Genomic DNA, 26,315 nt, shown 5'->3' on the forward strand with positions numbered 1-26,315 from the left:
CAGCATTGCCATTATTCCCACCAATTTTTCATTAATGATGTCATCTTCTGGTGGCAGAATTGTCAAATAAGCCAATCGGTCTGGGACTATGGAAGAGCACACCGCTGCAGACCTATCAGTTTGGCAGTAGGGAGAAACATTAATAGTTCAGTAAGTTACTATTGTGGTGTGCTGTTCACTGCAAAAGATGTAGCTCACAGGAAAAATATTACATACCTGCTGCATTGGTGGCAATTGTTTCTTGCACTGTGGCAGAGGCCAGTTGATTAGGCATTTCAAAGAAGCAAATCAGTAGTTTCACCACCCACAGTGTCTGTATGAGTTACAAAGTGCCTCAACGGGCCATCCCACTTCATCGCCATTATTTGGTGAAAGTCATACTTTTTATGCCTTCCATTACCCAATCTGTCCAACCATCAAATATGAAGCTATACTACAGTCCTTCATTGTACGTTTACATGTAATATATTTATTAAGCTCCTCTGTCCAATGCTCATCACATCAGCTATATTGCATACACACACACACACACACACACACACACACACACAGACAGACACAGACACACACACACACACATATATATATATATATATATATATATATATATATATATATATATATATATATATATATAAAGCCATGCCTTCCTCACCAACAGCTCAACGCAGACTGAGCTTTTCCCAGAACTTCACAAAGGCGGGGGGTGGGGGGGAGGGGATGGTAAGCGAAGTGAAGGTAGGTGAGGCATAGCTGTAGGACAGTTTCGAGCATCGTCTGGTGGTGGTATTGTGGACTAGAGCAGTCAGTTTTGAAACTTCAAGATGGGCTTACACAAGCATGATCGTAAACAGTATTGTGGGGGACAGGGGGGAGTGGGGAGCCTCCAGCCTGGAGGTAAGACAATCCAGCAGCAGTATAATATCTTCAAAAATAAATAAAGTAAATAAATGAAAGCAGTATCTTGTGTCCTTCCTCTTTTGCAGCTCAGCACAGACTGAGTCTTTCTGCCACCAGTTCACAAGCCGGCGAGTGCAGGGGAAATGGGTGATGGATTGGGAGAGAAAGTTGTGGAAGGGGAGGGTTGGGGGTGGTTATGTCATTATTGTGATGTTGCCAACTCTACTCCCCACAGAGAACAGGTGTTGGACCATCGAAGAACAGCCACCATCATGAATAAATTTGGCAACAACTGAGCCTGCTCTGACTCTAGCTGTGTTCCACTAGTGCTGTTGTCTTGCTGAAATTTAAGCTTAGGGTAGCTTCCCATGAAGTGCATCGAAACAGGGCTTAGTACATAGTCAACATATCGCTGTGCTGCAATGGTGTTGTGGATGACAATCAGAGGGGTCCTGGTGTGAAAAGAAGTGGCGCTCCAAAACATTGCTCTTGGTTGTCAAGTCGTATGATAAGTGACAGTTGAGTTGGTATTGTATTGCTGTCTGGTGCATCTCCAGACACGGCTTCACTGGTAAAAGGGCTCAGCTTGAAGCAGGACTCATCACTGACGAAAATTCTACTACAGTCAATGAGATTCCACGCCGAGGACATGTCTGTAGATGCCCTGGACAGTAGCGGGATACCAACCATTCTCGCCAGCCATATAGCCGGACAACCCAGGTGATGGACTAAGGTGTCGTTTCTTTCATAGCAGGACACCTATGGTGCTCATCCATGACACCCCTATGGTATAGCAGTACGCTGACGATATTCTAGACCCCGTTTTGTTGGCCTTGATCACAATCCATCACAGGCTTAAATTTCAGCAAGATAATAACAGACCGACGCAGAATGGGAGTTTCTATTGGTGGTCCTTTTGCTTGTCAAACCCTACCTTCTCCAGAAAGGTCGCTATACCTCTCCCCAATTGAGAACGTTTGGCGCATTATGGGTAGGTCTGGATGTGATCTAACGTGCCACTTGGACACCGTCTGGCCCAATTTCCCTAAGGAGAACTTCCATCAACTCTATCAATACCTAGCCAAATAAGTGGTTGTTCGTTAATGACTTGCTAATTTACTTTTCATATTTTCTTAGAATGTGTTACTTTCCTCGCCAATTCTGCTTTGAGTCAATACCACATGCATATACAGTGAAGAAAAATTCGCGCACTCGGGTTTCACTGCACGTTTCCTCGGATCCTGGCAATTAAAAATTGGGTGTTACAAAATTTCGTCCTGCGTACGTTTCGGTCAGTAAATGTAATTTAAAGATTGGGAATCAAGCAACACTGTAATCAAATGTACGGTAATTACCTCTGTCAGCTAACGCAGCAGTGCTGTGCTGCTGGGGTAGTGAATAGCGTATTTGCATGATATGCAGGAAATCGAGGGTTCCAATTTGGGTCGAGGCTTATTTGTTTTTTTTTTTTGCTGAAAGTAGTCCGCGTGATACTGTATTGGCAGTCTTAATCGTCATACAGTAATTACAGCGGGTCTTCTACAAAACATTTGCAGTTATGTACTACGAACACAGAGATTGAGTACAGTCGTTTTCATTGGTCAGGCTTTAAAGAAGACTTTGGACTCGAATTGTTTTGCGTCTCTGCATCTACAATAGATTCGAAAGCAGTTTTCTCTGTATTCTCCCCCAATGATCGCATCGAAATAATTTGCAAAGGACGTAGCTAGCTCTGCTGGTGATGTAAGGTCCTAACGAAATTTAATGGACCCGGTTGTGGAAACTATAATAGTTGGTATATGTCGATTGGAGGGTACACACAAAACAAGTTTGGAATCTAGTAGGTGCAGTGGTGTGAAACAATTCGCGTCCATGACATGCAAAATGTTTCTTTAATAGCTGACCAATGATAACTATTATAATGAAATTGTTGTGTTTATAGTGCGTAACTCAAAATTTTTTGTAGAAGACCCACTGTGGCTCTGAGCACTATGGGACTCAACTGCTGTGGTCATAAGTCCCCTAGAACTTAGAACTACTTAAACCTAACTAACCTAAGGACAGCACACAACACCCAGCCATCACGAGGCAGAGAAAATCCCTGACCCCGCCGGGAATCGAACCCGGGAACCCGGGCGTGGGAAGCGAGAACGCTACCGCACGTCCACGAGATGCGAGAAGACCCACTGTACTCACTATATGACTATTAAGACGCCAGATAGCGTTCTACGCAGATTGGTTTTAGAAAATAAAACAAATAAGCCTCGACCCAGAATGAAACTCTCGACATCCTGCAAACCAACTTAAAATATTATCCACTGCACCAACAGCACAGCACTAGCATTATATCCTAAAAGAGTTAGTTACGTACACGTGATTACAGTGCTGCCAGATTGCCAATCTTTAACGTCCATTTACTGCCCGAAGTATACACAGACCTAAATTTTGTGACAGACTTTTTTGTATTGCTGGTATGTAAGGAATCAAGCAGCGAATTCCGAGTGCGCGAATTTTTCTTCACGCTGTGTAATTACAGCGAAAACGAAAAATGATCCATTACGTGCAGATGTAGACCAAGTTCTAACTCTTGGGGTAATCAGCGAGATGCTGGGGGTAATGAGGCACTGAGAATTTAGTTCTGAAGGGAGTAATGTCGGGGTTATTGGCATGGTTGTCCCTGGGTGTGGATGGTGTTGTGCTCGGCGCATCTGCCTAGTAAGCAAGAGACTCGAGAATGAAATTTTCAGTCTGCAGCGGAGTATGCGCTGACATGAAACCTTCTGTCAGATTAAAACTGTGTGCCAGACCGAGATTCGATCTCGGGACCTTTGCCATTCGCAGGGAAGTGCTCTACCATCTGAGATACCCAAGCACGACTCACGCGCCGCCCTCACAGCTTTACATCCACCAATACCCCGTCTCATCCCTTCCAAACTTCACCGAAGCTCTCTGGCAAACCTACTGTGTGCCAGACCGAGACTTGATCTCGGGACCTTTGCCTTTCGCAGGGAAGTGCTCAGCCATCTGAGATACCCAAGCACGACTCACGCCCCGCCCTCACAGCTTTACTTCCACCAATACCTCGTCTCATCCCTTCCAAACTTCACCGAAGCTCTCTGGCAAAACTTGCAAGACCAGCAGTTCTGGAAGAAAGGATATTGCGGAGACTTGGCTGAGCCAAAGCCTGGGGGATGTTTCCGGAATGAAATATTCACTCTGCAGCTAAGTATGCGCTGATATGAAACTTCCGGGCAGATTAAAACTGTGTGCCGGACCGAGACTCGAAGTCCGGACCTTTACACTTCGCGGGCACTTGCAAGCGAAAGACAAAGGTCCCGCATTCGAGTCTCGGTCCGACACACAGTTTTAATCTGCCAGGAAGTATCAAGAGACTCGAGTTCTAATCCTGGTCTAGCACCAATTTTCAACTTGTCCAGCTGATATAAATCGATGTTCTCTGGCAGCTAACGTCTTTTATTCCTTCGTGACTCCTCTTTTCTTACCTTATTTGTACATGTATTTTAAAAATCGTTCCAGTGCATCACATCTGAAAGCTTCCATTCTCTTGTTTTTTCGATTTTGCCATGGTCCATGGTTCCATTCCGTACAATGCTGTGCTGCATACGTATAATATCAAATTACAGCCGATACTTGATATTAGAAGATATTTTTGGTCAGCAGTGACCTATTTTTCTTTGCTGATAATCTTTTTTGTACCCTTGCTTCGCCTGTCACGAGCAATTTAGCGTCCGTGGTAGAAACTTTCCTTCAGTTTATTTACTTCGCATGAGGTAAATATGCTGTTAACTCCATTCAACAGGTCCTAAAATTCTCACTCATTTCCTTTAAGCCTGAATTCTAATTCCCCTCTAAAACGAACTTTCTTGTCCGTTATTGTTTCTTTCTAATTGATTGGACAGTAGGGGAAAACACAGCATTCCTCTCATAGCCTTACATAGTAATAGTAAGACTGAGCCAAGAACGTTTCAATTCGTACCTTTTGTGAAGCAGTTACAGACATCAAACAATTCCAGTATAATGTGCAGAGATTTGCTATAACTGAAACGGTCCAGTTATAGGGTAACAATTTTGTGCGTATATACTTCCATGCGAATTTTATTCACAAGTTGTGTAGTTTTTGTACTCCACGAGATGCAGTTAACTTCTCGCAGTAAAAAAATGGCATATAATTTACGTAAAATATTTTAAATTAGGAAGGTAAAAAGGATGCAGTAGATAAAATGGGATGTAATTTGTTTTTCATGCCACAAAGGTGGAGTTAGCGAAACAGGCAATCTGGGACAAACGAGCGTACTGGGATTTGTTAGAATCATAGAGAAGACACGAACTAACGACGAGAGTGATGTCTGTGCACCCGTGTGTTAACCTAAACAGCACTAGCTAGAGATTGTTATATTTTTTTTAATGAGCGACATAGATATAACTATAAAAACTATAAATATTCTTTTATATCACCACGTATTCTTAAAGGTACTCTTGTTTTCTTGGATGAAGAAGTGAAATGTGCTATCCACTGTGAGATTAAGGACAAGAATAGGTTTTATTGTAAAGTTTCAAGAAGGAAAGGGCATTGAGCCCTGAAAAACTTACAAGAATATGTAAATAACGAATGTATGCTAATTACCTGGACTGATAAAATAGAATGTAGGTAAAATTTACTATCATTCTGTTAATCAGATTGCAGACAGTTTCTTTTCGTGTAAAACGTGAAGCAAAACCTTTTAGTTTTAAACATAAATCAGCGCCATAGTGTTTTCCTTATGACGTAGGTAAGCTATAGTGAATCGGAAACCCACAACACTCACGTGGGACAGATTATAAATTTATTTTAAGAAAGAAGCTCAGCATGGCATCTGTTCACTGGTAAAGGTAAACTGAAAAGCCACTATACAAGTGTTATTCACATTCCAGCAGTTGGAGTTGGAATTCTCCTGTACATGTACAACAGAGAGAGAATGCTAGCTGTATGCTTTTAACTAGTCCTACTAACAAACTCTTTCCAATACAGGTGGTCCCTTGGTCTCCCACCGGACAACGCGAGAATCTCGGCTATGTTTAATCAACGAACTGAGACATATATTTATGTGCTATCTGTGAACTGTAGTATGTTGTTGTGGCTTTTAGTCCAGAGACTGAATTGATGCAGCTCTCCATGCTACTCTAACCTGTGCAAGATTCTTCATCTCCCAGTGCCTACTGCAACCTACATCTTCCTGAATCTGTTTAGTGTATTCATCTCTTGGTCCCCCTCTACGATTTTTACCCATCACGCTGTCCTCCAATACTACAGAACTAAATTGGTGATCCCTTGATGCCTTAGAATATTCCCTACCAACCGATCCCTCCTTCTAGTGAAGGTGAGCCACAAATTCCTCTTCTCTCCAATTCTATTCAATACCTCTTCATTAATTAAGTGATCTACCCATCTGATCTTCAGCATTTCCTGTAGCACCAGATTTCGAAAGCTTCTATTCTCTTCTTGTCCAAACTATTTATCGTGCACGTTTCACTTTCATACATGGCTACACTCCACACAAATACTTTCAGAAACGACTTCCTGACACTTAAATCTATACTCGATGTTAACAAATTTCTCTTCTTCAGAAATGCTATCTTTTCAATTGGCAGTCTACATTTTATATCCTCTCTACGTCGACCATCATCAGTTATTTTACTCCCCAAATTGCAAAACTCATTCACTACTTTAAGCGTCTCATTTCCTAATCTAATTCCTGCAGCATCACCTGATTTAATTCGACTACATTCCATTACCTTCGTTTTGCTTTTGTTGATGTTCATATTTTATCCTCCTTTCAAGACCCTGTCCTTTTCGTTCAGCTGCTCTTCCAAGTCCTTTGCTGTCTCTGACAGAATTTCAATATCATCGGCGAACCTCAAAGATTTTATTTCTTCTCCATGGAATTTAATTCCAACTATGAATTTTTCTTTTGTTTCCTTTACTGCATGCTCAATATACAGATTGAATAACATCTGGGAGAGACTACAGCCCTGTCTCACTCCCTTCCCACCCACTGCTTCCCTTTCATGCCCCTCGACTCTTATAACTGCCATCTGGTTTCTGTACAAATTGCAAATAGCCCTTCGCTGCCTGTATTTTACCCCTGCCGAATTCAGAATTTGAAAAAGAATATTCCAGTCAACATTGTCAAAGACTTTCTCTCAGTCTACAAATGCTAGAAACGTAGGTTTGCCTTTCCTTAATCTATTTTCTAAGATAAATCTTAGGGTCAGTATTACCTCAAGTGCTCCAACATTTCTACGGAATCCAAACTGATCTTTCGAGGTCGGCTTCGACCAGTTTTTCCATTCGTCTATAAAGAATTCGTGTTAGTATTTGCAGCAGTAAATTATTAAACTGATGGTTCGGTATATTGCACATGTGTGAGCACCTTCTTTCTTTGGGATAGGAAATATTACATTCTTCTTGATGTCTGAGGGTATTTCGCCTGTTTCATACATCTTGCTCACCAGATGGTAGAATTTTGTTAGTGCTGGCTCTCCCAAGGCTGTCAGTAGGTCTTATGGAATGTTGTCTACTCCCGGGGCCTTGTTTCGCCTTAGGTCTTTCAGTGCTCTGTCAAACTATTTATGTAGTATCATATCTCCTATTTTATCTTCATCTACATTCTCTTCCATTCCTATAATACTGTCCTCAAGAAAATCGTTCTTGCATAGACCCTATATATACTCCTTCCATTTTTCTGCTTTCCCTTCTTTGTTTAAAAATTGTTCAAATGAGTGTGAAATCTTATGGGACTTAACTGCTAGGGTCATCAGTCCCTCAGCTTACACACTACTTAACCTAAATTATCCTAAGGACAAACACACACACCCATGCCCGAGGAAGGAGTCGAACCTCCGCCGGAACCATCCGCACAGTCCATGACTGCAGCCCCACATGCCGCTCGGCTATTCCCGCGAGGCCCTTTGCTTAAAACTGGGTTTCCATCTGACGTCTTGATATTCTTGCAAGTGGTTCTCTTTTCTCCAAAGGTATCTTTAATTTTCCTGTAGGCAGTATCTATCCTACCCCTAGTGATATGTGCCTCTACATCCTTACATTTGCCCTCTAGCCATCCCTGCTTAGCCATGTTGCACTTCCTGTCGATCTCATTTTTGAGACATTAGTACTCCTTTTTGCCTGCTTCACTTACTGCAGTTTTAAATTTTCTCCTTTTATCAATTAAATTCAATATCTCTTCTGTTACCCAAGGATTTCTATTAGCCCTCGACTTTTTACCTACTTGATCCTCTGCTACCTTCACTATTTCGTCTATCAAAGCTATCCATTCTTCTTTTACTGTATTTCTTTCCCCCATCTTTGTCAATCGTTCCCTAATGCTCTCTCTGAAGGTCTCTACAACCTCTGGTTCTTTCAGTTTATCCAGGTCCAAATTTCCTCAATTTCCCACTTTTTTGCATTTTCTTCAGTTTTAATATACAGTTCACAACCAATAGATTGTGGTCATAGTCCACATTTGCCCCTAGAAATGTCTTACAATTTAAAACCTGGTTGCTAAATCTCCGTCTTATCATTATATAATTTATCTAACACCTTCCAGTATATCCAGGATTTTTCCATGTATACAACCTTACTTTATGATTCTTGAACCAAGTGTTAGCTATGATTAAGCTATGCTCTGTGCAAAATTCTTCCCCCCCAATTCATATTCACCTCCTTCATTTCCTTCTCTCCCTTTTCCCACTATCGAATTCCAGTCACCCATGACTATTAAATTTTCGTCTCCCTACACTATCTGAATAACTTCTTTTATCTCATCATACATTTAATCAATCTCTTCGTCATTACGGACCTAGTTGGCATATAAACTTGTATCACTATGGTAGGCGTGGGCTTCGTATCTATCTTGGTCAAAATAGTGCGTTCACTATGCTGTCTGTAGTAGCTTACCCGCATTCCTATTTTCCTATTCATTATTAAACCTACTTCCGCATTACCACCATTTGATTTTGTATTTATAACCCTGTATTCACCTGCCCAGAATTCTTGTTGCTCCTGCCACCGAGCTTCACTAATTCCTGCTATTATTAACATTAACCTATCCATTTCCCTTTTTTAGTTTTCTAACCTACCTCCCCGATTAAGGGATCTGACATTTCACGCTCCGATCCGTAGAATGCCAGTTCTCTTTGTCCTGATAATGACGTCCTCCTGAGTATTCCCCGCCTGGAGATTCGAGTGGGGAACTATTTAAATCCTGAATATTTTACCCAAAAGGACGCCATCATCACTTAAGGATACAGTAAAGCTGCATGCCCTCGGGAAGAATTACGGCTGTAGTTTCCTCTACCTTTCAGTCGTTCGCAGTACCAGCACAGCAAGGCCGTTTTGGTAAGTCTTACAAGGCCAGATCAGTCAATCATCCAGACTGTTGCCCCTGCAACTACTGAAAAGGCTGCTGCCCCTCTTCAGGAACCACACGTTTGTCTGGCCTCTCAACAGATGCCCCTCCGTTGTGGTTGCACCTACAGAACGGCTATCTCTGAGGCTCTCAAGCCTCCCCACCAGCGGCAAGGTCCATGGTTCATGAGGGGGGGGGGGGAAGGGGGGGGGAACTGTAGTATATCGCAATACAAAGCAGTCACTGTAATTGTGAAAACAATATTACGCATATCCAGTGAATTCCGAATCTTAAGTTGCTCTCAAATTACGTTACAGCAGCAAACCCTCTTCATTTACTTTGGATACAGGTCTTGGCTCAGCGTCCTTGTCGTCGAATTTAAGTGAATTATCTCTTGTAGAAAAGTCAGAAGGAGGCATAGTTAAAACTTTGTAAGCCTACATTGCAGAAACTTTTATTTATTGACAACAACTGCTTTCGACAGACTTTGCTGTCGTTTTCGGATCTTCAAACATTTTTGAAGACCTGTCGAAAACCGGTTGTTGTAATAAAGAAATATTTCTGCGATCTTGGATTTAGAAAGGTTTTACCAAGATCTAATTTTAATATAAAGATCTCAAAATCCATCGTTCGTATGCGATGTATGCTGTCATTCAGTTGTCTAGCACAGTGTTTAATCTTATATGTTAGTTATCTTTGAGAAGCCTGCAGCAGTTAATCTTGTGTCATGCTGAACGGCACGGTTGATTTACCCGCCTCCAGGGAGTTATTTTGTACGGAGTGTCATGTGGTGCCCGCAAGAGGGCGGACGGTGCCAAAAATTGATTCCCACGAGCGCCGCAGAGGCGTAACTGATGGCAAGGGAGGTCGGCGGAGTGGTGGTCACTTCACGGAGACGAACGAGCGTGTGCTGGACAGAGACGTGGCCGAGAGGCTAGCGAGTCTGTAGTGCTGGTTTCATGTCAGCCGGACGTCGCTATTGTCTGCACGTGGAATGACCACCTTGGGGCACAACAGCCTAGGAGAGCGGCTGCTGTCCGCAGCTCGTGGTCGAGCGGTAGCGTTCTCGCTTCCCGCGCACGGGTTCCCGGGTTCGATTCCCGGCGGGGTCAAGAATTTTCTCTGCCTCGTGATGACTGGGTGTTGCAAGATGCCCTTAGGTTAGTTACTAAGTTACCCTTAGGTTAGTTAGTGCCACCTTGGGGCACAACAGCCTAGGAGAGCGGCTGCTGTCCGCAGCTCGTGGTCGAGCGGTAGCGTTCTCGCTTCCCGCGCACGGGTTCCCGGGTTCGATTCCCGGCGGGGTCAAGGATTTTCTCTGCCTCGTGATGACTGGGTGTTGCGAGATGCCCTTAGGTTAGTTACTTAGTTACCCTTAGGTTAGTTAGTGCCACCTTGGGGCACAACAGCCTAGGAGAGCGGCTGCTGTCCGCAGCTCGTGGTCGAGCGGTAGCGTTCTCGCTTCCCGCGCACGGGTTCCAGGGTTCGATTCCCGGCGGGGTCAAGGATTTTCTCTGCCTTGTGATGACTGAGTGTTGTGTGACGCCCTTAGGTTAGTTAGGTTTAAGTAGTTATAAGTTCCAGGGGACTGATGACCATAGATGTTAGGTCCCATAGTGCTCAGAGCCATCTGAGCCAGAGCGATTGCTCCGTTTTCCCAGTGGGACGGACAGCGATCCCAGTGGAGGTGGACAAAGCGGTTTCTGCATTTAAGGAGTATCACTGCCTTAACGCTTTTGCTGCTGGCAGTGCTCGTAAGTACGAGGCTGTTATGCGCCAAGTGGTGGCTGTTCTGAGTGTGGCTGACACAATGATGCAGAGAATTCTTCCTGGTTTCTTGTTCTATGTGAATAATCTATTGTCTGCGTTGTTGTACAAGAATTTTTAAGTTATGTGTGTAGGTACTTCGGTAGAGGGCTGTTTGTAGCTTGTTGTGGTAGCTATCTGGCAGCCGTGGCATAGTTAACCTACGTGTAATTTCGTAATATGATTCTACTTACGTCTAAAGAACGTTTTGTCATATTAAGTTGTATTGTTTTTCTCGGTTATGATGACAGATTATGGCCTAGCCGCAGGCAATGAAAACTGTTAAATTGTTGCCCAGTTAAGTATATTGTGGCAAAAGTTCGATGTTAGTCTTACATTTAACGGAGGGGTGGTCAAGAATTCGGTTGGCGAGCGCGTCCTGGTGCAAGTGCCATAGCGCTCAGCCAACCCACTGCATTTCCCCCACCACCACGCATCTCTGACGACGAGAAGGGGGAACAGGGTGAAAGTGCGATAGGGCCGTATTTAAGTGTCAATGTAGTTGCAATTCATACAACTTTACGTTTCACGTATCTGTACTTAATTATGTTTGGCTTGCTGAAAGCATACCTTAATTGTTATCTGTTACAAACTGTCGGCACACGAACACATGCAGACAATTTCACAGATTTTCGCACTCGAGTTGCCACGTAATCGTGATGTATTTTATTTCATAAGTGAAAAAAGTCTTTCACACACATATTTTCGTCGAAATACTGCAACACATCTAGAACCTCATTATGATGCCGTGGAATTTCTAAGGAAAACACTGTAGACTTCCTGGATAGTATTACTGTGAAAGTTGTTTGTCTTTAAAAGGAGGATTGCCTTGCGGGTCAATCAGTTGTATCTGCACATGGTAAGGCGCTATTGCAACTGAAACGGCAAACGGTCTCCAGATCTGAAACAAGTGTAAAATGGGCAATGTGCTAAAACTTTTAGGGAACTGCCGTTGTGATTCTTTCAAAGCCGCAATGAATTCTTCGAACCTAACGTTATTTTAATGCCAGTGAACTTCGGAAACTGAAATGTGTTTGTCGGAATGTGTCCCATCTACAACGCGGTTTCCCTATTAAATGCGTCCTCTTCAAATGAGAAAGAAGTGGTTTCTCACCTTGCAGTGTCTTACGGTGGGCAATATAAAATCAAGTCCATTGGAAATGTAAGGTCTGCAATCCATTCAGGATGTTCTCATTTTCGTTCCTGGACTACTGTTTTATTCACTAATTCAAAAATAGCTAATAGCTAATTCAAATCATAAGATCGTTACCGGCATGCGCTTTAACATAACCAACGTACTTTGCAGTAATGCATGAAGTTTCCATTCTCGTCGTTCAGTTCCATCGCAAGCTGTTGCAGTTGACAGCGGAATAATGCGTCTGACCTCAAATATTTTGCTTTTTATACAATAAGTCTGTTTCGTTCTCCATGCCTGCAAATTTAGCACAAAGGGAACGAATCTCGTCTGTAATTTTTTGATCTGTCGTTTCCACGTGGTATTGTGATGTTCTTTCATAGTATATTTGCAGTAACCGTCGCTTATGTGACTGCGTACTATACTCGTATATTTAGAATACCTCTCTTCGGTCATTCCCATTCATTTTATTCGCTTGTGAGGATAGATCGCTGTAACGCCCCTTTCCGTGCTAACAGCCACCGGACCTGTGAATTTTTTTCATACCACGAACGAATAGCGAAAGGTAAACGGCGCTGATATCACAATTTTGCCGAGCTCTTGAGAGTTGTGCCTACCGAAAAATGCCACGCCACAATACTAATTGAAATGTCGCGCTGTTCCTGGTACTTTGGGGAGGGACGAGCACGCTGGAGACATGTTGTGACTTGGCTCGTTCTCACCCGCCCACCATGAAAACAACGAAGTTTGGCCCGACATGTTCGGCCCTGATGTAATGGAGGCCATTTTTCAATCTATCGTGTTGAGCTCCAGTTAAAAAAAAAAAAAAAAAAAAAAGCGTACTCCCTTGTTATAATTATTGCCGACACCTGTTTTTCCACGGAGGAGGACTCAGTATGATATTGAATCTTGGAGAATGTGCAGTAGTGCTGGACGTGCCATGCCCGGCGGCAGTTGTGTTCGGAAACGCACGCGAGGCAGCCGCCACCTGCTCCGCGCCTGTAACGCTGCCGCCTGATGAGCTGCTGCTAATTGAGGACTAGACTCACCGTACCAAGCAACAGATTAAGTCGCGCCTTGCGACCAGTTAATTAGGACCTGCCGCGCTCCACTGTCGAGAACAAGCCTCTGTCTCTAGGTCTGCCACCGTAACTGACATTACCTGTCTCTGCAACTCCTTCATTATCTTTGCTGTGTGAAACACGTGCAGTACGGAAAAGAGAATCATAGTGCATCAGCTCGAATACCTACCAAAACTACTACAATTCAAAGGGCTAATTATTACGGAGCACGGTGAAGGAGAGCGGAGAACACATCCAGGTGAAGGCATCATGGCAGGAGGAAATTAAATATCAGTTACATGTATTTCAGTTATCTCTGACCAAACAGCAAGAGTAGTTTTGGAAATTGGCACAGGACGCTGCTGTGTTGGCTGAAGTCCAAGTACTGGTTTCATACAGCACTCCACACATGTCAGTCTTATGCAAGTATCTTCATCCCTGCATAACTATTGGTACCTGCATTCACTTGAACAAATACCTCAGTATCTTCTCTCCCCACACTTCCATCCGTCATCAGAGTCTCTTTATGTGTCCTGTCAATCTGCCCATTAAAAAATGTCACTTAGATTCAGTGGTGCTGCTTCGTTAGTTACAAAATCCAAACACCTATTCTTCATAATCATCTGTAGCACCACACTTCAAAACACTCTATGCAGCTATGTCTTCTTTTCAGTTCCATATTTTACTATATTCTTGATACTCCTAGAAAAGCCTTCCTAGTTCATAAATTTATATTAGATGCTGAGAGGTTCAAAAACACTTGCCTGGCTTTGTTAGTCTGTATTTTACGTCCTGTTCAGCTGAGCTTTATACAGTTAGACGACCAAATAGCAAATCTACTTTCGTATCTCATTTCCTAATCAAATTTCCTCAGCCTCGTCTGTTTCAATTAGACTACACTCCATTATCCTTGTCTGATTCTTGTTGATATTCAGCTTACAACATCTTTTCAGGACACTGTTTATGCTGTTCAAATGTTCTTCGAAGTCGTTTCCCGTCTGTAACAGTATTACACGGTATTCAAGTTTCTCCCAGAACTTCATTTCTTGTTACAAATCTCAGCTTGACTTACTCTACTGCTTTCTCTGAGTACAGATAGGCCGGCCGGAGTGGCCGAGCGGTTCTAGGCGCTACAGTCTGGAACCGCCCGACCGCTACGGTCGCAGGTTCGAATCCTGCCTCGGGTATGGATGTGTGTGATGTCCTTACGTTAGTTGGGTTTAAGTAGTTCTAAGTTCTAGGGGAGTGATGACCTCAGATGTTAAGTCCCATAGTGCAAAGAGCTATTTGAACCATTTTGCGCTCAACAGACGAACAACATTTTAGTCTATTATGTAATCTTCCCAAAGGAAACAAAAAGAAAATTTATTATGCAATATTTCCGTCACAGTTGCATATATAATATTAGTTAATGATTAGTACGAAACGTTTCGTATATCCTGAAGTTATTCCCTATATTGTAAGATATAATGTTATTAACAAAACAAGAAACACAAAAATTTCTTGCCCGGAAATTACAGCAATGCAACAAATCTTTTCTGCACTATCAGCATTTGTAGTGTTTCTTTGTAGATAATTCATTTGTATGTACATCGTATTAATGTAGCAGATGTTACTTTCCTGCATTACGTTTCCCTTAGAGCAAAATGTTTGTATATCATGTCTTGTAATTAACACTGTGTCGCCTAAAACAGGTAATGCTTGAGAATGAAAGAAAAATTCGAAACTAGGTGCTAATACAGATCTCTGAATGAAATATTAATTAATAAACTAGAAATATATTGATTTACTGATGCAGCTACCATCACAATGTTGCAGTTAAGAAAACAGGAACATTATTTTGCATGGGATAGATGGAATAAAATAGAACAGGTTGTATTCCATTAAAAAAATTGAAAATTCTGAGGATGCCACGGTGGTGAACCACTTTCAGTTTACAAGTAATCACAGATCTGTAATGTGTCGAGGGAAACTATTACAAAACTATAACGAGGCAGACTCATCAGGCAGCAAGTAAAAATGTAGCTTATGAAGAATTATTTGGGAAAAGGGAGGAGCACGAGATTGTATTAAGCTAGTAAGCCGTCATCTTAGAGAATATGTAGACAGAGAAGAAAGGAATATTTACTTAATAAAATGGACTAAGCAAGCAGTTGATTATATTGCACGTGCAAGGGAAGGAATTAAAAACTAATTTCAGACAGAAACAGACACTAGTTGAAGAAAAGGGTAACAAGAACATTACTGAAAAAGCTGCTACGTAAGAATACATGAAACAGAATCGATAGTATGTAGTCATAAAATTATAGGTTATTCAGTTCAAAGTACACTACTGGCCATTAAAATTGCTACACCAAGAAGCATAGACCCTGAAGAAATCAGTAGCCAGAACAACCACCTGTGGCCGTAATAACGGCCTTGATACTCCTGGGCATTGAGTCAAACAGAGCTTGGATGGCGTGTACATGTACAGCTGCCCATGCAACTTCAACACGATTCCACAGTTAATCAAGAGTAGTGACTGGCCACCATTGACCAGACGTTTTCAATTGGTGAGAGATCTGGAGAATGTGCTGTACAGGGCATCAGTCGAACATTTTCTGTATCCAGAAAGGACCGTGCAGGATCTGCAACATGCGGTCGTGCATTATCCTGCTGAAATGTAGGGTTTATCGGGGATCGAATGAAGGGTAGAGCCACGGGTCGTCAAACATCTGAAATGTAACGCCCACTGTTCAAAGTGCCGTCAGTGTGAACAAGAGGTGACCGAGACGTGTAACCAATGGCACCCCACACCATCACGCGGGGTGATACGCCAGTATGGCGATGACGAATACACGCTATCAAAGTGCGTTCACTGCGATGTCGCCAAACATGGATGCGACCATCATGATGCTGTAAACAGAAACTGGATTCATCAGAAAAAATGACGTTTTGCCATGCGTGCACCCAGGTTCGTCGTTGAGTACACCATCGCAGGCACTCCTGTCTGTGATGCAGCGTCAAAGGTAACCGCAGCCATGGTCTCCGAGCTGATAGTCCACGCTGCTGCAAACGTCGTTGAACTGTTCGTGCAGATGGTTGTTGTCTTGCAAACGTCCCAATCTGTTCACTCAGGGATCGGGACGTGGCTGCACGATCCGTTACAGCCATGCGGATGTCTGTCATCTCGACTGCTAGTGATACGAGGTCGTTGGGATCCAGCACGACGTTCCGTATTACACTCCTGAACCCACCGATTCCATATTCTGCTAACAGTCATTGGATCTCGACCAATGCGAGCAGCAATGTCGAGATACGATTAACCGCAATCGTGATAGGCTACAATCCGACCTTTATCAAAGTCAGAAACGTGATGGTACGAATTTGTACTCCTTACACGAGGCATCACAACAACGTTTCACCAGGCAACACCGGTCAACTGCTGTTTTTGTATCAGAAATTGGTTGGAAACTTTCCTCATGTCAGCACGTTGTAGGTGCCGCCACCGGCGCCAACCTTGTGTGAATGCTCTGAAAAGCTAATCATTTGCATATCACAGCGTCTTCTTCTTGTCGGTTAAATTTCGCGTCTGTAGCACGTCATCTTCATGGTGTAGCAATTTTAATGGCCCGTAGTGTAATAAGGATGTGAATAATATGAAACAGGAAAATATGTCTATCAGGTAGCGCATTTTTGTCATTTAAGGGCACTATAACTAAATACACAGTGAAATACCTGCTAACATTCGATGAACTCTTTATATAGCTTAAAATATGGATCACGAACACAGGTAGTTAATAAATTATGTAACTAATATAAATTGGAGATGTAATTTTAAGTGTGTACAGCCATTTGAGGTTTGAGGAAACAAAACTGTGCTGGAGATTTTTGATGTTTCAGCAAAATGCTGGTGGGAAAGTAAAAGAAAATGAACTGAAAAAAATTACTAGAGCGTATCTGCATAGTGAAACAGTGCTCTGACAGAGGAACAATGATGCAATTACTTTACTGCAGTTGAACAAATATTAGGGGACACGGCCAGGAATCCATGCTTGAACATAAATGTAGGTGCTATACAAGCTTGCAGGATACGCTGTTGTAGCTGACCACGAAATGCACGTGTGCAATGTCCTCATTACTTCTCAGACGTCAGACGTGGTCATATCAGTGTTTGGTATAATTGTGAGTACATTACGTCGGAGCTAAGTGGCTTCAAACGTGGTGAAAATTTCGGTGCTCGTATGGTCGTTATATCTGTGACCAAATAGCCGAAGTTCATAGTGTTTCAAGAGGCAGCTTTCCGATGATATATTCTGCCTACGCGGAGAGCGGATAAACATCATCTGCTAAACCACAGCGCCGTTGAACATGTATGTTGAGTGATCGTTGCGGCCGCACATTGAGGAGGAGTGTGACGAAAAATAAGGAGACCACATCTTAAATAATCAACGCAGAGTTGGATGTCGCACTCGCGAACCTTTTCGGCACCAAAAAAACTCGAAGGGGGCAACATAAGCTGCGAAATGCAAGCTGAAATTCCAAAACCACGCACCAGTGACGCAAATTCCCGTAACAGGAAAATCTGCTGTCGAAGCCATGAAACCTAGACTGTAGAGCAGTAGCAGGAAGTTATTTGCTCGGTTAACTTTGTTTCAAACTGTTTGCACCTTATGAACGAGTTTAATACCCAAGAGTGAAACGTCGCGTGGCTTTGGTGATGATTTGGGCAGCAAATAGTGGTATTCCATGAGCTATATTGGTACTGTGTATTAAGTTTTTGATATTGTAGTATTAGAATTTCAGATACGTTTCAATAAAGGAATGGATGAACATAATGAAGTCAATCATTCGAACATTAAATTTTCTAAAGCTAGTTCGTGTCTGCGTAAAACAATACAGAATTGTGGGTCCGTCTTGATAGAAACAATTTTTGTTTCATCAATTCCCCAAAGTAGTTTCGGTGAAATATCAAAATCTTCAGTGTGTATTTTTATTCGTACTGTGGTGTAGTTCGAGGGGTAAGGTCCCATGTTGAAATTGATACAGCCATGAATGAAAGACATCGACGAAGACACGTCCTTTAACAGTTTCTTTATAACGACGCTGCTGTAAGTGTACTTAGGCGTGAACGCAGAACCACTCGGTCCACTCTTTGATAGCTCGCATTGATTTCCAGTCTGATAGCACCACCACTGTAGTTCAGACCCAGCAGGAGCAAGCTAGAGTCATTACTCAGAACATTGTTCTAAACTTCATAGTTAAATGCAAACAGAGTTTCGACTGTGACTCAGCACGAGACCAAACCGTCTGCGGTTTTTAAGTACTATTCAGGAAAAGAACAGTTCATCATTGTGTTGCGGGATTGTCTTAAATATTTATATCGTTCATCATATTGACATGTACTTCTATTAGAGTTAAGCATTCTACATTAAAGTGCTTTAATGATATTAATCTAATATTCATCATACGCTGTAGCATCCACAAAACCTCCTCCAGAGAGGAAAACTACTTGGAACTGTCAACTTGTTTGCTAAGGCAATTTTAAATAGCGACATGTAATTTTTTATGTGTGTTCAAGTGTGTTTCCTCGTCCGCTGTGTACACGGTCCCATTACGTTCATCTGACCACCGCCTTTGCTCGACATCAATGTGCAATAATCACTCACAGACAGCAAGTGGCAGCAGATGCCCCAAATACTATTTAAAAATCACAGATACAGGAATGATTGAGTTACATTGCGTTAAATGAAACACTCATTTTTTGTATATCGTAAGAACATAAGAGCACTATGGTGATTAGCATGTCCAGTAGTTCATCAGCAGATTCCCATATTCCAAAGTGCAACCAAAACAAGTTAAACTTCAATGCTGCACTTCAATTAGTAGACGAAGAAAGTTAAATTTCCAGCCAGCTCTTAGGGTTTAAGTCCCATTGGTTTGGAATTTTTCTAAGTATATAAATTTTGTGGCCACTTTAACAAGTTTGAAAATGTATCAAAAGCTTCCCAGCACATTACCTCAAGACCGATCTGTACCAGCCACCAGATGCAGACTGCCGCAAATGACCAGACACCACAGCTAGTTGTTGCTTTTAAGCCTTTGGTTCCCTTTCAAAAATTCACAACTTACAATAGAGAAAAATGGACCACTATTCAATACATATTGTACTTCCAAATATGTCACTGAGAGAGGACGAGTCACTTTCTCAGTGTTCTCCATATTCAAAGGTACAATTTAACGTTGATTTTACACCTAAGACATCTGTTTAGTGAGACAACAGGAATTTATCAGCATGAGTGGGTATTCAAGGGAGCATATACATTGTTAATGAACACGAGATCTTTATGGTGGCTCCCCTTCGAATAGTATGTCTCCAGAGTCGAGAACAAGCATCAGTTAGGTCACTTAACAGTAAACGTCGCAGTGGACGTTTGGGGCTGAAAAACCACTTGCAGTTATTAGGGAAAGGACTATCTGAAAGCACTTACTGGGCCTTGCCGCAGTGGTAACACCGGTTCCCGTCAGATCACCGAAGACAACGCTGTCGAGCTGGGCTAACACTTGGATGGGTGCCCATCCGGTAAGACGAACGCTGTTGGCAAGCGGGGTGCACTCAGCCCTTGTGAGGCGAACTGAGGGGCTACTTCATTGAGAAGTAGCGGCTCCGGTCTCGGAAACTGACATACGGCCGGCTGAGCGTTGTGCTGACCACATGCCCCTCCATATCCGCATCCAGTGATGGGTTGGGTTGGGTTGTTTGGGGAAGAGACCAAACAGGGAGGTCATGGGTCTCATTGGATTGGGGAAGGAAGTCAGCCATGCCCTTTCAAAGGTGCCATCCCGGCATTTACCTGAGGAGATTTAGGGAAATCACGGAAAACCAAAATCAGGATGGCCGGACGTGGGACTGAACCGTCGTCCTCCCACATGCGATTCCAGTGTGCTAACCACTGCGCCACCTCCCTCGGTCATCCACTAACGCCTATGATCTGAGGATGGCACGGCGGCCGGTCAGTACCGTTGGGATTTCGTGGCCTGTTCGGGAGGAGAGAGAGATACATGATGGGAATTACTGGAATATACAGAATTATAATATAATGATGAAAAAATTAGGAAGGCAGGGTAATTATCTCACCTATAAAACTGTAAATGCCTTGGACGGTATATGTAGTATGCAAAAGGACGTTATATGTTCCAAATACTTTATCTTATGGACTCTGAAGATAAAAAAATCCAGAAGCAAACTAAATGAAAGGTTTGCAGATAACATTACACAGCACTTGGTAGCTGCATAGATGCATTTACGCACGTGATCTTCTCTTACTTTCCAAGTACCTCCTCGGTACCGAACAGCAAATTTACAAATCATCCTACATCATCTTGGAAGGGAGACGTTATTCTTCTCGGTGTCATGGTACGTCATGGTACATGGTAATGAACTAGCAACAGTGACAGCCAAAATGGCACACGACATATGAAACTCGCTGCATTTGTGCCTCTACTGTTGGTGAAGAACAATGAATGAAAAAAAAAGCCTCGGACAACAAAGATAGGTGCTTGGCAGTGGCACGTGTTCTAGCTACGGACGTGGATGAACGCATACTCCTCTTGATAGAATCGCTGTTCTTGTACAAGTGGATTCACTGTTTGTTAGAATGCTTCAGTCTTTCATTCTTGTTTCATATGTAGATCAGTAATCAATAATTTGTTCGAATGCTACTTAAATGCTAAATACTGGGCAAACCACAATTTGATAGTGGACGTGCTCCCATTTGTCTGTTTATTGTCGATGTTCACCCTTTCCCTGATGTGGAAACCCATTCAACAGAAATTTGGTAACGATATTCACTGCTAACGAAAAAGTGATTCCACACCTATTTGGCTTACTTGCAGCGATTGTGTTAATATGCAGCCGGCCGTTGTGGCCGTGCAGTTCTAGGCGCTTCAGTCCGGAACCGCATGACCGTTACAGTCGCAGGTTCGAATCCTGCCTCGGGCATGGATGTGTGTGATGTCCTTGGGTTAGTTAGGTTTAAGTAGTTCTAAGTTCTAGGGGAATGATGACCACAGATGTTAAGTCCCATAGTGCTCAGAGCCATTTGAACCATTTTTGTTAATATGCAGCCGATCTTAATGGAAAAGATGTTTTCACACAAATGTAAAGCAGGGGACAATTTTCGACGAAATAATTCCAGACATGTGCCCAAAGAATAGTAGTCTGTTTTACATCTTGATGGCCATTTGCCATTGGTATCAATGGTTAAAATTACATAATGTCCCATAACATATCTTTCAACGTGCCCCGAAAAAAAATTTTGGTCACCAGTTTTCTGGCCACAAGTTGTAAGTTCCTTTTGTGCGAAAGAAACCACCAGCACACGAAACTGCAATGACCGCTTACCAATAAAAACAGAATTTTTCTCAATTAATTTCAGTTTTGCCTCAAATTTTGACCTGTTTTCTGGAAACTCTAATACAAGATGTATATATTCACTGATTAGTATGCTACACTGTACATCATATTATGCATATGATAAACTGCGTGAATTGCACTCGTTCTAACATATAGTGAAGTAAAAAGAAGATAATTTTGAAAATAGCTTTCAGTAAAACAACATTAAGTGAAAGAGATATATTTAGTACTTAGTAACTTACTACAATTGTTACTAGCCAAGTCTGCGAATAACGATAATTACAGTTACATTAAGGCTTATTATTACTGCAGCATTATACATTACTGTCAGTCTGCGTGGTTTTCTGTCCAATCCTTGTTGCGAGGCAGTTCACGCAAAGAACCGGTAAACAGGTACGGCCTAATGTAGCCCTAGATGAAGGCCTGTGTTAAATGGAGACAACGCGATGCAACCCTGAGTACTGGTCCGGCTTACTACTGATCCGCTCCACAAAGGCGTGGACCAAGACGAAATAAACTTATGAAGTGTACGCGGGCTCTTGAATTTCGTGACTGCAAATTCCAAGGCGCGACAGCAACCTCTGACCACTGAGAAGATATTGAAAGTAAATATTACCTGAAAAGTGTGAATACAGAAAGTTCCCAGATAAGGAGGACACAGGTAAGTCTGGTGTGCCGTAAAACGTATAGAGTTTGAGAGAGATTCATAACCTTGTCCAAAATTGTCGGGGCCATAGCTGGTAAAGTATTTATAGAAACAAAACTTCTCACAGATTTGCTTTGTTTTAGTTTACAGACCTCTATTTAATTTTTATTCCGACGGGTTTCGTGGTCGCGCTTGGATTAGGGCTGCGTCGCCGAAACTAGTACGGGAAAAATCTGAATGCTACTCGAGTAAATCAAATTCAGCTGTGGAACACTAAACGGGAGCCACCCGTAGAGGGCGCGTGGTTTAGGGCGTCATGTCACGGACTGAGCGGTCCCTCCCGCCGGAGGTTCGAGTCCTCCCTTAGGCGTGGGTGTGTGTGTTGTTCTTAGGTTAGGTTAATTTAAGTTAACTTAAGTAGTGTGTAAGTCTAGGGACCTATGACCTAAGCTGTTTGGTCCCGTAGGAATTCACATACACACACACACACACACACACACACACACACACACACACACACACACACTAAACGGGCGAGGAATGGGTTTTTAATCTGGACGTTGCTGGTTTTTTCTATTTCTACCTTACGCTAGTAAAGAAACATTTAACATTTATTTTATGACAACAATAAGGAGAATTTGGTCAAATACGATTTACAATTTTGCTAACTGTGTTCATGTGTCCAGTTTCTTTTTGAAGAAATATCAAAGTATGACAGTATTAACAATTTCTCTTACAACAAAACTACAATTTGTAGTGTTAGAATATAGTTTAAAGCTTATTCACCAGGTAAACACTTGCAGTTTAAGAACTCAATTTCCTTAACGTCACATGAAAAAGGCAAGTGTAAAATATGTAGTAAAATTTAACAATTAGTGATTTAAAGGAAAGTTTAAAACGGCTAGTTTAAAGTTATAACAAAGTTTAATGTCATAGATACACACTCCTAAAGCCAAATGCGTTGACGATGCGACCACCCTCCTTAGTCACTGACTGTTTGTTGCAGTTCCACTTAATTGTTACACCCCTTCTCTTCACGAGGTTTTCCCAATACTTTACCCTATGCCATAAACTTCCTTTCTCTCCCAGCGCTTCCTTTCAGATATATCAATTACGAATGTGTGAACTCCGATGCAATATCCAGTAAATTTAATTATTCTCTTTCCCGTTTCATAATAGATAACGATGAACTTTAACTGGTGTCATAAGACGTCCATCCAGAAGAAATGCAACGAACTAAATGAGATTTAAAAGGGCTGTGCCTTTGATTAGTAAACAGAACGTCCATAGTCCCAGGTTCGGACACCACAACAGCTTAAATTTTGAATAAAAATGAGCTAGGCGGCCAAAGACTTCTAGCACAAGAAGTCACCCTCATTTTCCGGACAGCCTTGTCAGAGAAGGTGGAAGAGCCGACGGATATTCAGGGCTCTCTCTTGCTCTAGCGATGGGAAACTGCCCCTAAAAGGCGGAAGAATCAGCAGTGACGAGCGGCATGAGGATGCAAAAGGCAGTATGAAAATTCCCGCACTAAAGACACATACCGTGTCTTTACAGACATGTGACGCATAACTGAAAAAGCGTAGTGATGATCTCTCCACGCCGGCCGGAGTGGCCGAGCGGTTCTGGGCGCTACAGTCTGGAACCACGCGACCGCTGCGGTCGAAGGTTCGAATCCTGCCTCGGGCATGGATGTGTGTGATGTCCTTAGGTTAGTTAGGTGTACGTAGTTCTAAGTTCTAGTGGACTGACGACCTAAGGAGTTAAGTCCCATAGTGCTGAGAGCCATTTTCTTGACCTCTCCAATGTCAAAAGGTTCTGGAATAGTCCCCTATTCGGATCGACCGAATGGGACTCCCAAAGGGGAGGTGAATATTGAGATTGAATAACCAACAAAAGGATAGAGTTCTACGAGTCTGGAGGTGGAATGTAAGAATCTTGATCGTGGTAGGTACGCTAGAAGATCGGAAAGGGGGAAATCAAACACTCAATCTAGATATTTAGATGGTCAGCGAAGAGAAATGAAAAAGAGACAAGGATTTTTGGTCCGAAAATGGTATAAATAGAGTAGGACTCGTTATGAATCGGAAGGTAGAGCAGAGAATGTTTTAGTGTGTTTGAGTTGTTTTTATCGGAATCGACTTCAAACCAACACCAACAACGAGAGTGCAGCTATACATGCCGACGTGGCAACATGAAAATGAAATCGTAAAGAAACTATATGTGGATATTGAACGAATTTAGTACGTAAAGGAAAATGAAAATCTAATACTCATGGGGAGACTGGAATGCGGTTGCAGGGAAGGAGTAAAAGAAAGGGTTACGGGAGAGTAAGGGCGTGGTACTAGGATTGAGAACGGAGTATGACCAATTGAGTTCCGTAATAAATTTCAGCTAGTAACAGAGAATACTCTGTTCAAGAATCACAAGAGGCGAAGGGGTCCTTGCGAAAGGCCAGGAGGTATGGCAATATTTCAATTAGATTATATCATGGTCAGACAGAGATTCTGAAATCAGACACAGTATTGTAATGCGTACGCAGAAGCGGGAATATACTCAGATCACAATGTAGTATTGATGAAGAGTAGGGTGAAGTTTAAGATAGCACTCAGGAAGGATCAATATGGAAACATGTGGAACACGGAAGATTGAAGGCAAGAAGAAATCCGATTGAAGTTCTTTAAGGCTGTAGATACTACTATAAGGATTTGCTTAATAGGCAGTTTAGTTGATGAGGAAAGGACATCGCTAAAAAGGGCAATCACAGAAGCAGAAAGAAAAACATATATGCAAAGAAGTTAACAGCGAAAAACGCATGGCTAACAGAACAAATACTTGAGCTGATCGATACACAACGGAAGTACAAATACGTTCGGGGAAGTTCAGGAATACACAAATCAAATCGCTGAGGAATGAAATAAATAGGAAGAGCAGGAAAGTTACGACGAAATTGCTGCAGGAAAAATTTGATGAAATCGAAGAAGAAATTATTGTCGGTATGACTGACTCAGCATGTAGGAAAGTCGAAACAGACTTCGGTGAAACTGAAAGCAAGGGTGGTAACATTAAGAATACAGCGGGAATTCCACTGTTAAATGCAGAGGAGACGGCGCTTAGGTGCAGAGAGGAAATATAAGTCGTGTATACGATGGGAGATTTGTCTCATGTGATCGAAGAAGAAAGAGGAGTAGATTTAGAAGAGATAGTGCACCCACTATTAGAATCAGAATTTAAAAGATCTTTAGAAGACTTATGATCAAATAAGACTGAAGTGATAGATTACAAGTCCTGAGTATTTCTAAAATGATTGGGGGATGCGACAACAAAACGACTAGTCATGTTGTTGCGTACAATGTATGAGTCTGGTGATATACCACCTGACATTTGGCAAAATATTATCCATACAATTCCGCAGACTGTAAGAGCTGAAAAGTGCGAGGATTATCGCATAGTCAGCGTGCGGCAGGTAGGGGTGAGTTATAGGAAGAGACTGGTAATATACACCACGTAAAAGACGCTACAGGGAATAATAAGACTGGAAGATCAAGAGCGAACTGCTTGGATTAAAAAGGGTGCATGAGAGGGATGTAGGTTTCATTCCTAGTATTCAGGTTATACATTGAAGGGGAAATGAGGGAAAGAAATGGAAGGTTCAGGAGTGGAATTAAAATTTCGGGTTAAAGGATATCAATGAAACGATTCGATGATGACATCGCTTTCGTCAGTGAAAGTGAAGAAATATCACATGTTCTGCTGAATGGAATGAACAATCTAATGAGTACAGAATACGGATTGAGAATCGAAGAAAGACGAAAGTAATGAGAAGTAGCAGATATTAGATCAACGAGAAACTTAACATCAGGACTGATGGCCATGAAGTATATGGAGTTAAGGTATTCTGCTACCTAGGCAGCAATATAACCAATAACGGTCGGAGCAATCTGAACATGAAAAGCAGACTAGCGCT

Source organism: Schistocerca americana, chromosome 3 (assembly GCF_021461395.2).
Source record: "Schistocerca americana isolate TAMUIC-IGC-003095 chromosome 3, iqSchAmer2.1, whole genome shotgun sequence".
Taxonomy (NCBI): Eukaryota; Metazoa; Arthropoda; class Insecta; order Orthoptera; family Acrididae; genus Schistocerca; species Schistocerca americana.